General features: G+C 40.2%; 2 protein-coding genes across 20 annotated transcripts in view; one reads left to right on the plus strand and one right to left on the minus strand.

Moving 5' to 3' along the window:
• Nucleotides 1–6,815, plus strand: part of LOC139960904 (uncharacterized) — a 38,254-nt gene extending 31,439 nt beyond the window's left edge. For 3 of the 6 annotated variants that reach the window (XR_011790658.1, XR_011790659.1, XR_011790662.1), the window contains 6 exons: nt 455–741; nt 896–1,085; nt 2,003–2,289; nt 2,442–2,631; nt 3,549–3,835; nt 3,990–6,815. The gene's annotated coding sequence lies outside the window, so the exon portion shown is untranslated. The remainder of the gene's footprint in view (nt 1–454; nt 742–895; nt 1,086–2,002; nt 2,290–2,441; nt 2,632–3,548; nt 3,836–3,989) is intronic. The other 3 variants (XR_011790660.1, XR_011790661.1, XM_071959592.1) reach the window with 2 other exon arrangements.
• LOC139960902 (ATP-binding cassette sub-family C member 3-like) overlaps nt 1–14,818 on the minus strand; it is a 132,172-nt gene that overhangs the window by 82,386 nt on the left and 34,968 nt on the right. The gene's annotated exons all lie outside the window — the stretch shown is intronic.

Raw genomic sequence — 14,818 nt, forward strand, 5'->3', positions numbered from 1 at the left:
CCGTGTATCTGAGCGCAACTGGGTATCTGACATGGTATTTGAGTGTGACCGGGTATCAGAGCGCAACTGGTTTCTCAGCGTAACTGGGTGTCTGACCACAACTGGGTGTCTGACGAGGTATCTGAGTGTGTCCGGATATCTGAGTGCGACTGGGTATCAGAGCGCGACTGGTATCTGAGTGCAACCGAATATCTAACGAGGTATCTGAGTGTGACCGGGTATGTGAGCGTGACCGGGTATCGGATCGCAACCGTGTATCAGAGCACGACTGGTATCTGATCGCAACTGGGTGTCTGAACACAACTGGGTATCTGACGGGGTATCTGAGTGTGACCGGATATCTGAGTGCGACTGGGTATCTGACGGGTTATCTGAGCGCGGCTGGGTCTCTGATGGCGACTTGGTATCTGAGCACGACTAGGTATCTGAACAGGTATATTTTTATATTTTACAGATGTTCCAGACTTCCAGATGTTATGGAAGTTCTTGATGTCTTGGGAGTGTTAGCTCAGTGGTTGACGGCTCCTTTCATCATAAGGTCTCAGGTTCTAGTCACAAAGATATAGTGACTGCTTGCAGCCTCCGCCAGATGAAGTGACCGCTTGCAGCCACCAGGAACTCAGCCATCTCCCGTCCTATCACCCAGTCTCCATAGTAAAAGTGATGATACTAGCAGATGTACACGGACTAGATTGATTCAAAGGGCCATTCCTGGGATGGTACACATGCTGGATCATGGAGGTCCGTACCAGATAAATTTGTTCTTCAATGTTGCATAGATTAATAGTCCTAAACTACTTTAAAAAAATTTCTTGAACATAGCTGTACAAGAGGAACCCATATCCAAAGATTGCTTCAATATTTTTGAGTAACATTTCTCTTGTTTCCTCGACAGCTTGAAGATGAACTGGCAGAAAATACCTGCAACCACCTCCAGGATATTTGATCGACCTTCCATCGTTAATCCACCACTGGGAATTCGTAATTTCTGAATGCCCTGCCACAAGTCAACTCCACATGAAGTGACCGCTTGTAGTCAATGCCAGATGAAGTGACTGCTTGTAACCTCTGCCAGATATAGTGATGTGAGTGTAACCAGGTATCTGATCGTGACCGGATATCAGAGCGCAACCGGGTATCAGAGCGCTACTGTGTATCTGAGCACAACTGGGTATCTGACAGGGTATTTGAGTGTAACCAGGTATCAGAGCGCGACTGGTATCTGAGTGCAACCGAATATCTGACGGGGTATCTGAGTGTGACCCGATATCTGAGCGTGACCGGGAATCAGAGCGCGATCATGTATCTGAGCACAACTGGGTATCTGACATGGTATTTGAGTGTGACCGGGTATCAGAGCGCAACTGGTGTCTGAGCGTAACTGGGTGTCTAAACACAACTGGGTATCTGACGAGGTATCTGAGTGTGTCCGGATATCTGAGTGCGACTGGGTATCAGAGCGCGACTGGTTTCTGAGTGCAACCGAATATCTGACGGCGTATCTGAGTGTGACTGGGTATGTGAACGTGAACGGGTATCAGGGCGCGACCGTGTATCTGAGCGCAACTGGGTATCTGACATGGTATTTGAGTGTGACCGGGTATCAGAGCGCAACTGGTTTCTCAGCGTAACTGGGTGTCTGACCACAACTGGGTGTCTGACGAGGTATCTGAGTGTGTCCGGATATCTGAGTGCGACTGGGTATCAGAGCGCGACTGGTATCTGAGTGCAACCGAATATCTAACGAGGTATCTGAGTGTGACCGGGTATGTGAGCGTGACCGGGTATCGGATCGCAACCGTGTATCAGAGCACGACTGGTATCTGATCGCAACTGGGTGTCTGAACACAACTGGGTATCTGACGGGGTATCTGAGTGTGACCGGATATCTGAGTGCGACTGGGTATCTGACGGGTTATCTGAGCGCGGCTGGGTCTCTGATGGCGACTTGGTATCTGAGCACGACTAGGTATCTGAACAGGTATATTTTTATATTTTACAGATGTTCCAGACTTCCAGATGTTATGGAAGTTCTTGATGTCTTGGGAGTGTTAGCTCAGTGGTTGACGGCTCCTTTCATCATAAGGTCTCAGGTTCTAGTCACAAAGATATAGTGACTGCTTGCAGCCTCCGCCAGATGAAGTGACCGCTTGCAGCCACCAGGAACTCAGCCATCTCCCGTCCTATCACCCAGTCTCCATAGTAAAAGTGATGATACTAGCAGATGTACACGGACTAGATTGATTCAAAGGGCCATTCCTGGGATGGTACACATGCTGGATCATGCAGGTCCGTACCAGATAAATTTGTTCTTCAATGTTGCATAGATTAATAGTCCTAAACTACTTTAAAAAAATTTCTTGAACATAGCTGTACAAGAGGAACCCATATCCAAAGATTGCTTCAATATTTTTGAGTAACATTTCTCGTTTCCTCGACAGCTTGAAGATGAACTGGCAGAAAATACCTGCAACCACCTCCAGGATATTTGATCGACCTTCCATCGTTAATCCACCACTGGGAATTCGTAATTTCTGAATGCCCTGCCACAAGTCAACTCCACATGAAGTGACCGCTTGTAGTCAATGCCAGATGAAGTGACTGCTTGTAACCTCTGCCAGATATAGTGATGTGAGTGTAACCAGGTATCTGATCGTGACCGGATATCAGAGCGCAACCGGGTATCAGAGCGCTACTGTGTATCTGAGCACAACTGGGTATCTGACAGGGTATTTGAGTGTAACCAGGTATCAGAGCGCGACTGGTATCTGAGTGCAACCGAATATCTGACGGGGTATCTGAGTGTGACCCGATATCTGAGCGTGACCGGGAATCAGAGCGCGATCATGTATCTGAGCACAACTGGGTATCTGACATGGTATTTGAGTGTGACCGGGTATCAGAGCGCAACTGGTGTCTGAGCGTAACTGGGTGTCTAAACACAACTGGGTATCTGACGAGGTATCTGAGTGTGTCTGGATATCTGAGTGCGACTGGGTATCAGAGCGCGACTGGTTTCTGAGTGCAACCGAATATCTGACGGCGTATCTGAGTGTGACTGGGTATGTGAACGTGAACGGGTATCAGGGCGCGACCGTGTATCTGAGCGCAACTGGGTATCTGACATGGTATTTGAGTGTGACCGGGTATCAGAGCGCAACTGGTTTCTCAGCGTAACTGGGTGTCTGACCACAACTGGGTGTCTGACGAGGTATCTGAGTGTGTCCGGATATCTGAGTGCGACTGGGTATCAGAGCGCGACTGGTATCTGAGTGCAACCGAATATCTAACGAGGTATCTGAGTGTGACCGGGTATGTGAGCGTGACCGGGTATCGGATCGCAACCGTGTATCAGAGCACGACTGGTATCTGATCGCAACTGGGTGTCTGAACACAACTGGGTATCTGACGGGGTATCTGAGTGTGACCGGATATCTGAGTGCGACTGGGTATCTGACGGGTTATCTGAGCGCGGCTGGGTCTCTGATGGCGACTTGGTATCTGAGCACGACTAGGTATCTGAACAGGTATATTTTTATATTTTACAGATGTTCCAGACTTCCAGATGTTATGGAAGTTCTTGATGTCTTGGGAGTGTTAGCTCAGTGGTTGACGGCTCCTTTCATCATAAGGTCTCAGGTTCTAGTCACAAAGATATAGTGACTGCTTGCAGCCTCCGCCAGATGAAGTGACCGCTTGCAGCCACCAGGAACTCAGCCATCTCCCGTCCTATCACCCAGTCTCCATAGTAAAAGTGATGATACTAGCAGATGTACACGGACTAGATTGATTCAAAGGGCCATTTCTGGGATGGTACACATGCTGGATCATGGAGGTCCGTACCAGATAAATTTGTTCTTCAATGTTGCATAGATTAATAGTCCTAAACTACTTTAAAAAAATTTCTTGAACATAGCTGTACAAGAGGAACCCATATCCAAAGATTGCTTCAATATTTTTGAGTAACATTTCTCTTGTTTCCTCGACAGCTTGAAGATGAACTGGCAGAAAATACCTGCAACCACCTCCAGGATATTTGATCAACCTTCCATCGTTAATCCACCACTGGGAATTCGTAATTTCTTAATGAGGAAGTGTATGATGAGAATGTGTAGGATGACGATGTGTAGATGAGTAACTACTACATCAATGAGAAAGCAGAGCTGGAATATCCATTTCTCTCTTCAGTTTATCATAAGGACATCACATTATTTAGTTCGCTATAAACGTTTTAAATTGCTATGAACTCATCATATATCATTCAATAATGTAAGGGATCTCGCTGAATGACATTCTATACAGACTGGCCGGGGATCAGCTTGGATGGATTTGAAATGGCCGAGTCCTTATGATTGTTTGCGGAACGCATAAGAATGGATTTTGTGATTGCTGTTATCAACATTTTGTGCATTTTAACAGAGACAAATGGAAATTTTGAGGTTTTGTCGTCTATTTTTGTATATTTCTAACTAGGATAACTTTATTCAATAAGTCCTGTTATAATTTAAAACGACACAAAAACATTTGAAGTAGTGTACGTAGGAAGGAACCCTATGTAGAATTAAATGTAGGAATGGAAAAGGGGACTTTGTCAACCAGGATGCAGCGGTCGTACATATTAGTGTTTTGATTACTTAATAGCTATTAGCCATATGCATGATCCTTCATGACGAACTGCATGCTAAAAGACTTATTCATATGCAATGAAGATACAGCTCAAGTGTAGGCAAACTACATATATACACAAACCGTGTGTATATTACTTGTTTGGTAGTGGGATCATTTGAAATGCTTATTTAGAAAATGTAAATGATGTTAAAGTTTGCTCGAAAATCTAAATATATTGTGTGTGTTAAAAATCATGAACACCTCCACGGTTTTTTACAGTCAATTATAAACAGGTTACTCCTTGTCTGCATGCTTAATGTTATAACGTAATCATCCATGCTCACATCAGAATTTATGAAATCTAAATGGGGTGAAGATTGGGTTTTTAGTCCAAGAGTTTTCATGATTTTCAACACATGTTGTGCATTGCACTCTTTTTCTTTTATGCTAGGCTTGTTTATCAAAGTATATTGTTATTTTATTATTTATAACAAAGTTTACTTTCGTTATGTTAAACTTTACAAAAACATCTAAATAATTTATGTGTGTCAAAATCATGAACAACTCCATGGTTTTCCCAGTCATTTATATATAGATTACTATGTATCTAAGAACGACTAGGTATCTTATAAGCTTGAGGTATCTAAGCGCTACTAGGAATCTAAGTGCGACTGCGAATCTAAGCGCGACTTGGTATCTAAGCGCAACTGGGTATCTACGCGCGACTAGGTAAATAAGGGCTGTAACTATAGGTATTTAAGCGCGACTGTGAATCTAAGTGCGACTGCGAATCTAAGCGCAAATTGGTATCTAAGCAGGACTATGTATAAGGTTGCCTAGGTATCTAAGGGTGACTAGGTATCTAAGTGCAACTTCGTATCTAAGTGCGACTAGTTATCTCAGGGCCACTAGGTATCTAAGCGCAACTAGGTATCTAAGCGCGACTTGGTATCTAAGTGCGACTAGTTATCTCAGGGCCACTGCGTATCTCAGGGCCACTTGGTTTCTAAGGGCGACTAGGTATCTTAGTGCGACTAGGTTTCTAAGTGCGACTAGGAATCTAAGTGCGACTTGGTATCTAAGCGCGACCAGTTTTCTAAGGGAGAACAGGTATATAAGCACCACTAGGTATCTAAGCGTCACTAGGTATCTAAGGGCCACTAGGTATCTAAGTGCGAGTAGATATCTAAGGGCCAGTAGGTATCTAAGTGCGACTAGGTAGCTAAGGGCCACTAGGTATCTAAGGGCCACTAGGTATTTAAGGGCTACTAGGTAACTAAGCGCGACTAGGTATCTAAGCGCAACTAGGAATCTAAGTACGACTAGTTATCTAATTGCGACCAGGTTTCTAAGCGCGACCAGGTATCTAAGTGCCTCTAGGTATCTAAGTGCGACTAGGTATCTAAGGGCCACTAGGTATCTAAGTGCGACTAGGTATCTCAGGTTTCTAAGACAAGAAGGGCCTATTAGAAAACAGGGTTGTGGGCCTGTGATTTAGTTACATGGGGTATTGTATGAAATACAAAGATTTCATGTCTTACCAATTCAAGATACTCAGTTTCCTCTCAGTTCAAAGAATGATGTGACAAATTGCTCAAGAGATTAATGAGCTTAAATTTCTAAGTATTGTTCATCAATTTGCAGATGTTTCATGATGATATTTGTTGTTATAGGCTGGTGGTTCCATAGTCAAAGAAACTGAATAGATCAATTATGTCAACTTTTCTGGTTAATTTTTCCTTTCTTAGCCAAAATGCTAATAGCTTTGCTGGCCATACGTTTGTGATATATACCTTATTTATGTCGTATGAAGATAAAATAATGCCACAAATAGTTGCAAAAACAAAGGAAACAGAGGACTTGTGACTTCTCTTTCACTCACTTTTGTAGAGGTTATGGCAATGTTGAATTTATATTGTATGTTTACAATCTAGCTTGCAAAATTCTCCTCTCATTTCCCCCTCCCCGTGCTCTATCGTGACCGAAAAAGGAACTGTTTTGCTCAAAAGTCGAAGCAGGGAGTTGCGGTACAGGAAACACAACAGAGGTTTCTAATGCATTTGATGCAGCTGCTTTTAGATTTTCACTGTGTAACTTATGCCTGTATATTTATTCATGAACATAAATCAAAAAATCTATTTTGTTTAATTTCATGCAATGATTTTGAATGTAAAAATAAAGGTGTTGACCAGTTATTTCAATAATAGGTAGACATATTTTTCACAATAATCAAGCCAGATATAAGCTACAATGAACAATACAGATTGGAAGACTTAAATATTAAATAGGTGTATGTAGACCCTGCATTCAAACACTAGGTAAGGTTGACCTGTTGTTCTACAATGTAGCCCATATGATGCAACTGAACAAAACAGATTGCATGGTTGTGGTAGATGTATATGTTGCCCATTCCTTCAAAAATAGGTAGACATTATTACACATGATGCGGCAATAGTGTACAACTCTGATTACATGCATGGTTCAGTCTGACAAATTTGTGTTGACAATACATTCAACCGATACAGGCGTGTATCCAGGGGGGGGGCGTTGGGGGCACGTGCCTCCAGGTAAGAAAAAGAGGAGAGAAAAAAGAGAGAGAGGACAAAACAGGGGGGAAAAAGAGGAGGAAGGAAGGGAATAGAAAAAGAAGAAAGAGAAAAAGAAGAAAACGAGTGAGTAGAAGATAAACGCCAATACACTGGGAAGAGAAAGAGGAGGTCATAATTACAGCACTGATCCCTGTTATAAACACAGGGTAGCCAGTGACGGATCGAGGATTTTGGAAGGGGTGTGCGCATCATCCTGCCCCTTACACCGACAACTCCATTTTTGACCTTTCCATTTTTCCTATCTCACTAATGTTTATATATAAAGGTGCAATTATGTTTCACCATGAGGAGCATGCTATAAGTTCATGTTCCTCGGGCCCTCCCTTAAAAATACTTCAGGTTCTTGGCGACTACGTTGCGTTAGATAGTGTAAAACCGACTACACCCCCCTTTCATGAATCACTCAGACTATAAAGCCGAAATTGAAAGGCAATTAGCTAGTCACCACTACGAAAAGTTAGAAAGTGATCTGACGTTTCAAACTAAAAGTTTAGTCCAGGAAACACTAATAGAAATGTTCTCTGCAAAAGAAATCGATGAAAGCACCTTCGAGTACTTGTCACCATATAGCCACAAGATCCGCACACCGGTCATATATGTGCTACCAAAAATTCATAAAGCACCCCCAGCTAACTCTAAATTTGCCGGCAGACCGATAATAAGCGGAAACGGATCACAACCGAAAAAATATCGGAATTTGTGGACTATTTCTTGCTTCCTATTGTATTAAAACAAAGCACCCATGTGAAAGACACAAATCACATTCTGAAAATTTTGGAAGCCACCCCATTACCAAAAACAGTAGTACTTGCTACACTCGATGTCGTCGCCATGTATACCAATACTCCCCAAGAGGAGGCATTAGATATATGTCAAGGAGTCTATGAAAAGGCGGAAAAAAAGCGAATATATATGGAATAAAATAAAATATCTTCCATATCCATGCGCAAACAAGAAAATGTTTCGAGTTCAATAACCAATTCTATCTACAAAAGATCGATTGCGCTTTGGGTAGCCAAGCCTCTCCGGAAATCTGTGATATCGTCATGCAAAGACTAGAAAATCAGACTTTACCGAGAGATAATAAAATCTTAAAATGGCTCCGCTATAGAGATGACATTCTATTGCTTAACGACGGTTCACTTCAGGAACTTGAACAACTAGTAAACTGGCTGAATGAAATTCAGCGCTTCTTAAAGTTTATGGTAGAAATATCACACACCGAGGTAACATACCTAGATTTGAAAATCTTCAAAGGTCCAAGGTTCGAAACCAATGGGTTATTAGACACCAAAGTCAACACCAAACCCACGGAAACCTTCCAATACCTCGACAAAAACTTTGCACACCCACTTGCCACTTTTAAAGGCTTCATTAAAGGGGAAGTATTACGATACGCACCGCTCTGTAACAATGAGACTGATTTCTTACAGAGAAAGAACGCGTTCACATCGAAACTGTTACTCCGTAACTATAAGAAAGAGGAAATTGCCTCAGCCACGAAAGGCATAAAATTTGAAAACTGTGGGCAATACCTCACTACCAAACCTAAACAAAAGGAACCACCACTGGTGTTCAAGCTTACCTATACACCCCATATTAAAACCACGCATTTGAAAAAAGCACTTTTGAAACATTGGCACTTAATCTCGCAACACGCGGAATTATCCAAACTGTTTCCAAAAGAACCGATTCTAGCCTACAAAAGGGTCCAAAATCTCAAAGATTTGCTTGTTAACTCAAGGTTTTGTACTAACGAAGAATCAGCTGACTCTCAAGGTTCACACGAAGCTCTTTTAGATGCACTATGAGTCCATAAAAACTTGTGCACAGAAAATAGATGCATTTTGAGAACGAGACACCCAGGCCGAATATAAAATATTCATACTACTGATGAAGCTCCTCCTGTAAAGTTTGAGAGCAGAAACCGGTCTAGTTGGTCATAAGAACCTACGCTAGTCTCTCCTACTATTAACAGTACACTCAATTCACCTAATAGGTGCAATTATGTTTTACCATGAGGAGCTTGCTATAAGTTCATGTTCCTCGGGCCCTCCCTTAAAAATACTTCAGGTTCTTGGCGACTACATTGCGTTAGATAGTGTAAAACCGCATACACCCCCCTTTCATTGCACCCACGCGGGAAAACTGCATTGAAATTAATTTTACTGTATCCTATATGTTGCAGTGGTAAAGCGCATGCGATTCAGAAAAAGTTGATTGGATACGGCCAATAGGCTATATAATCCATGGTGACCGTTTATTTACAAGTTGAGAATACAACATGAAATAACGAAAAATCTTGCTTTTCATTTCAGTTACACATCAGTGACAGATCATGAGATTTCAATATTCAAAATATGAAATGGTTAAATGCAGCTTTTCCAGGCCTGGGCAGTGCTATTTACTGCAATCTGGGAGGCAATATTTGCCAAAAAATTCTTGTGCACTTCGCGCCAACTTATGGTGGCGCTCAACTTAGATAGTGAGCCAGCAGTTATGACTTTTTATTTCATCAATGGCCTGCAACCCCCCCCCCCCCCACTTCTGACAAGAAATCTCTGCCACTGCCGAGAAGTGCCATATCCGGTGATCTGGGGGGGTATCAAAACCAGAAATGTTCTTCTACACTGTGCGCCAACCAATAGTGGCGCTTAGATAGTAATTGCCCCCCCCCCCTCCAGGATTAGAAAATCCTGGATACGCGCCTGCAATAGGTAGACATACCATTCCATAACGCAGAGCATGATACAGCAGAGAACTATACAAATTGCATGGTGTCAGTATGACAAATGTACTGTTGATCATTCATTCAAACATTTTTCCACATAAATGTCAAAGTTTGGTTCCCTCTACACTGGGAAATGTCAAAATCTTATTGAAAACACAACAATTACCGAAAGCATTTGACAGTACTCAAACTGTATACTTCCTTACAAGTGTACAAATTCTTTCTTAAAATCTGATACAATCCTAAACACAGACTATAACGTTCTTGATATGGCACAACTTGGGCCCTGTAAGAGTGTTAGTACTCTACCATGTAGTCAGTCTAATTCATAAGAAAAGCATTACATTGCAACATGAGTTAGTCATATAATGTACTTGTGAGGCCAACAGGACAAAACACAGTGTAGAGGGGGAATCTAGAAACAAATATCTTGATAACATACTCAATCAATTGGTAGACATACATACACAAAGCATCATGTATGTTGTAAAAGTGTGCAACACAGATTGCATTGCTCCAGTTTGAAAAATGTTTTGACTATTCAAACAATAGGTAGTACATATTATTTCACAGTGTCATCAGAATGATGCAACAGTGTACAAGAGAGATTGCATGGTTCAAGTCTGACAATAACTTGACTATTCATACTTGAATATTATAATGCAATGTGAACAACAAACATTGCATACAGTAGATAAATATATGCTGCCCATTCATTCAAACGTATAGGTAGAGGTACTCTTCTACAATGCTGGATGGTGCAACCAGGGTTGACAATTTAGTTTATTTAAATCAAGTTTTTTTTATTGATTTAGTTTAATTTATTTAAATTGATTGTTTTGTTTCTTCTTAAATCAGGTTTTTTTAATATTTTTTTAATACAACACGTCTTTGATGAATGTAAATGTCGTCAAGGTGACTTAAATTTCGAGCCAGTTATGAGTATCTAAATTACTACCATGAATGGTACGAGCCTACAGGATGAATTATGCCAATTTGGAGAAAGAAAAAATCTTATGATTTATGATTTTATTACACTTTCGTTTAAATATATCTGGCCAACCTACTAGATGTCCAGAGTATAGAACAAGTACATATTCTTGTTGAGTACTATTTTCACTTATCTGTCACAAAACAGAATCAACTATTTTAATAACAATAGAATGTCTGCTTGACTTTCTGTTTTCTTTAAATTAAATCTTACTCTCCATACAAAATCGATATTGACTTCAACTGATACACATGTGCACGCCTGCCACCTGGATGTATCTCATACAGTGTGCATATAGGTACAGGCTATTCCGCAGAAAATTGAACCAGGTTTGGTCTGGTCCGCTCTAATGCTGAGAAACCACCTTGGAACTTGTAAAGCTGCTAAGCTTGTGTTCTTATTTAACGCATTGAACATGAAGAAGGACTCTTAAATTTGAAAGTCTATTGACTGTACAATACACCTTCAAGTTTGCATTTCAGTGTTTATGTTTTAGTGGTAACGTTGAAAAAGATTTAATACATATTGTCCTTTATGCTTTATTCTCTGTGGTAGATCCACACACTAACTCCGGGTCTTACAGTATTTTAAACATTTAAGACTAACACATTTTAAGCAGTGTTTTATTTAATTACTTTAGAAAAACACTTGGAACCTTTGCTTTACAAGTGTACATAAACTGATTCTGCACACTAATTGATGTTACAAGTTACATATGCTAATACACTAAATAAATATGAAACTACAGAAGCAGACTCACAGTAGTTTCTTACAGTAGTAAAATAAAAAATAACAAAAATAGAATAAAGAGTGAAAAACATGAGAAAAGAAAAGGTGATTTAAATCAGCCAACCCTAGGTGTATCAGTATTAGTGTACAACTCTGATTGCATACATGGTTCAAGTCTGACAAATATGTGTTAACCATTCACAGACATATTGTAAGTTGCAAAAATACTAGTGTACTACACTGATTACATACAGTCATGGTTCCAGTCTGACATGATGTTGACCATTCATTCAAACAATAGGTATAGACATATTATTCCACAAGTCAATCAGTATTATACGCAGCAGAATACAATACAAATTACATGGTTCAAGTACTATGGCAAATGTACTGGTGCTGATCCTGTACACATAGTTAGATGCTTCAATGCTAGTGTACGACACTGGTTGTATACATGGTTCCAGTCTGACATATGTGTTGTCCATTCATTGAAACAATAGGTAGACATATTATACCATATGTTTCATTCAGTATATGCAGCAACATAGAACAATATGAACTTGTGTATGCTCTTACAAACCTGTGTTGACCATTCATTCAAACGAGGCATATTCTTGTACAACGCATGTATGTAGCATGATGCAAGTTCGATACATGTGTGCAACAATGATTGCATGAATGCAGTAAACAGATACAGATATGACTCTACATTTAGTTTCTATAATGCTTCTTAAGAATTCCATGGGGATGGGTGGGTCTGGTAAATTTGGAGAACACTAGTAAAACAATTTAGAAAATGATGCACAATGTTGGTATACACTGCTCATTGTGATGACGTACCGCACTTTGTAAAAAACTTTTATTAGAGGTCAATTTTATCCCCAACATACCTCAACCATCAAACCTCCCCTCTTTTTATTTTTTATTTCCAAACTAGGTAATACATCACAAAGTAGGTGAAAACTCACCATGGCTAAATTTCTCATGGTAAAGATCAACAACCTTTGAAAATTGTCAGGTTGTGATTCATCACGATACACATGTTAAGTTTAAATTGAACCACATTACATGGTACACTCAGGGACGTCGCTAGATGGGGGGGTTGTAGGGGTGTCTCCCCCCCCCAATCTTGGTAAAACTGACGATAGTTGGAAAATTTGAGTGCGACAGTCGGAATTTCCGACTGTCGCACTTTAATTTTCACATATTCTTGTAATTTGTGAGTGACCTAAAATTTTTGGTCAAAATTGACCTTTAATCAGTCATATTTACCACTTTTCCTTGTCACATTGAGAAACTGTATCTCGCGATTCTTATACTCCACCATACAAAACTTTATATGATTTTGAATACTCTAAAAAAAAAAATGCCAAATAGAACTACTGTACAACGCTCGCCAGCTCCATCTCGGTTAATTTATGTATTAACTTTGCTATTTGGTGGGTTGACCCTGTTGGCTAGCTTCAAGTAAGGTCAGGATATACATTGTCTCTATGGTAGACAATTAAAACACTCAATGCTAATCTACGGAAGCTTACAAGTGCCATCAACATGAGTAAAACTTTGCCCCATAAGTTGACATTTTCCAGTAAATTGTTTAGATAACAAGATAAAATCTTATCAAAAATCAGAAAAATGTTGGATTGCTCAGATGCTCTAACTGAGCAATTGAACAATTTTCTGAAAAATGTTTAATTGACAACTTATCATATCTTGTCAATTAGATATTTTTCTGCAAAATCTTTAATTGACAACTTATCATATCTCGTCAACTCAGCATTTTTCTGCAAAATGTTTAATTGTTGGAATGAAGTGAACAGTTGAATTTTTTTGATGTGAGTGATAAATAGCCCCAACCCCCCCCCCCCCAAAGAAAAATAATATTAAGCGTGCTAGTAAACGCACTGTTTTTTTTATAATTCACTATGTCGTCGAATGTAATTTGTTGAAGAAAAAAAAATCCCCTTTGTTACATTAACATAGCTTTTGTAGTCAGTAGTCTATGCAGCCTTCAAGCAGATAACTATACTAAGTTGCTTACTTGCTTAACCAGAGTGATTAATAAGTTTGTGAAGTGAGGGCCAGTGGTACAAATGTATCCAAAAAAAATCCATGTGATACGCGCACGTTCAACATTTTAATGTTGACAAATAGTGCGGGTGGGGGGGGGTGTACAAGGCAGCAGTCGGACTTTTCTGGCTCCGAAACCCATCCAGTTGGAATTTCAGCCACTACACCCCCCCCCCCCCCACCCCCAATCATCAGGCCTTAGCTACGTTCCTGGGTACACTGTATGTGGATTTTATGTTTGAACTGGACACAACTAATTTGGCCCATCCAATGACTTGCCGCACACATGATCACTTTATCCAATGGCCAATATACAAAGTGTGAAATGTACCAAGGTTTCCTATCTTTAGATATTAGGTTGACCAGGTTTGACCTCTGTTGACTTTACAAACATAGGTGTTGCACCTTCCTACATGATCTAATCACGCGCCAGGTATGAAGTCAGTAAAAATTTAAGCTTTCTTGAGATATCACAAAATTTACAAAGTTTTTGCACATTTTTACACAGAATTCTGGTCATTCCAAATGACCTTTGCTTCTTTCTTTATGGAGCATCCAAATTGTTAGTATCAATTTAGAATTTCATGAGATTGTATAACTTTAACTGAATGTTTTACATTTTGATCTTTGGTCACCTGCATTGAACTTTATTCCCTACCAAACTAATTAGGGTGCTTTTACTCAATGTGGTACAGTTACATATTAAGGTCCATACTTCCCTTCTTAAGATACTGCATTAGCAAGATGTGTGTCATGAACGCACATGCGTGCACTCATGTATGTATACACCATCACCATTGCATATAGATACATTTTATCTTCAGTTTGGAGTCAAGGAAAGGTCACAATATATGATTTCCCCTAATTTGAAAGGCATGTACAGTAACATGTACACACAACAACCTTCTCTCTCCCCCCCCCCCCACCCCTCAAAAACACATGCCAGCCATATTGGATAGTTAATTCACAAAAAAAACAAGAGATTGCTAAAAGTATATTTTCAGGCCTGAAACTTGACCAGCATTTAGGAGACCAATAGCCTACATCATTTCAAGGGAATAAAATTTCCTAAATTAGGAT

Source organism: Apostichopus japonicus, chromosome 20, assembly GCF_037975245.1.
Source record: "Apostichopus japonicus isolate 1M-3 chromosome 20, ASM3797524v1, whole genome shotgun sequence".
Lineage (NCBI taxonomy): Eukaryota > Metazoa > Echinodermata > Holothuroidea > Aspidochirotida > Stichopodidae > Apostichopus > Apostichopus japonicus.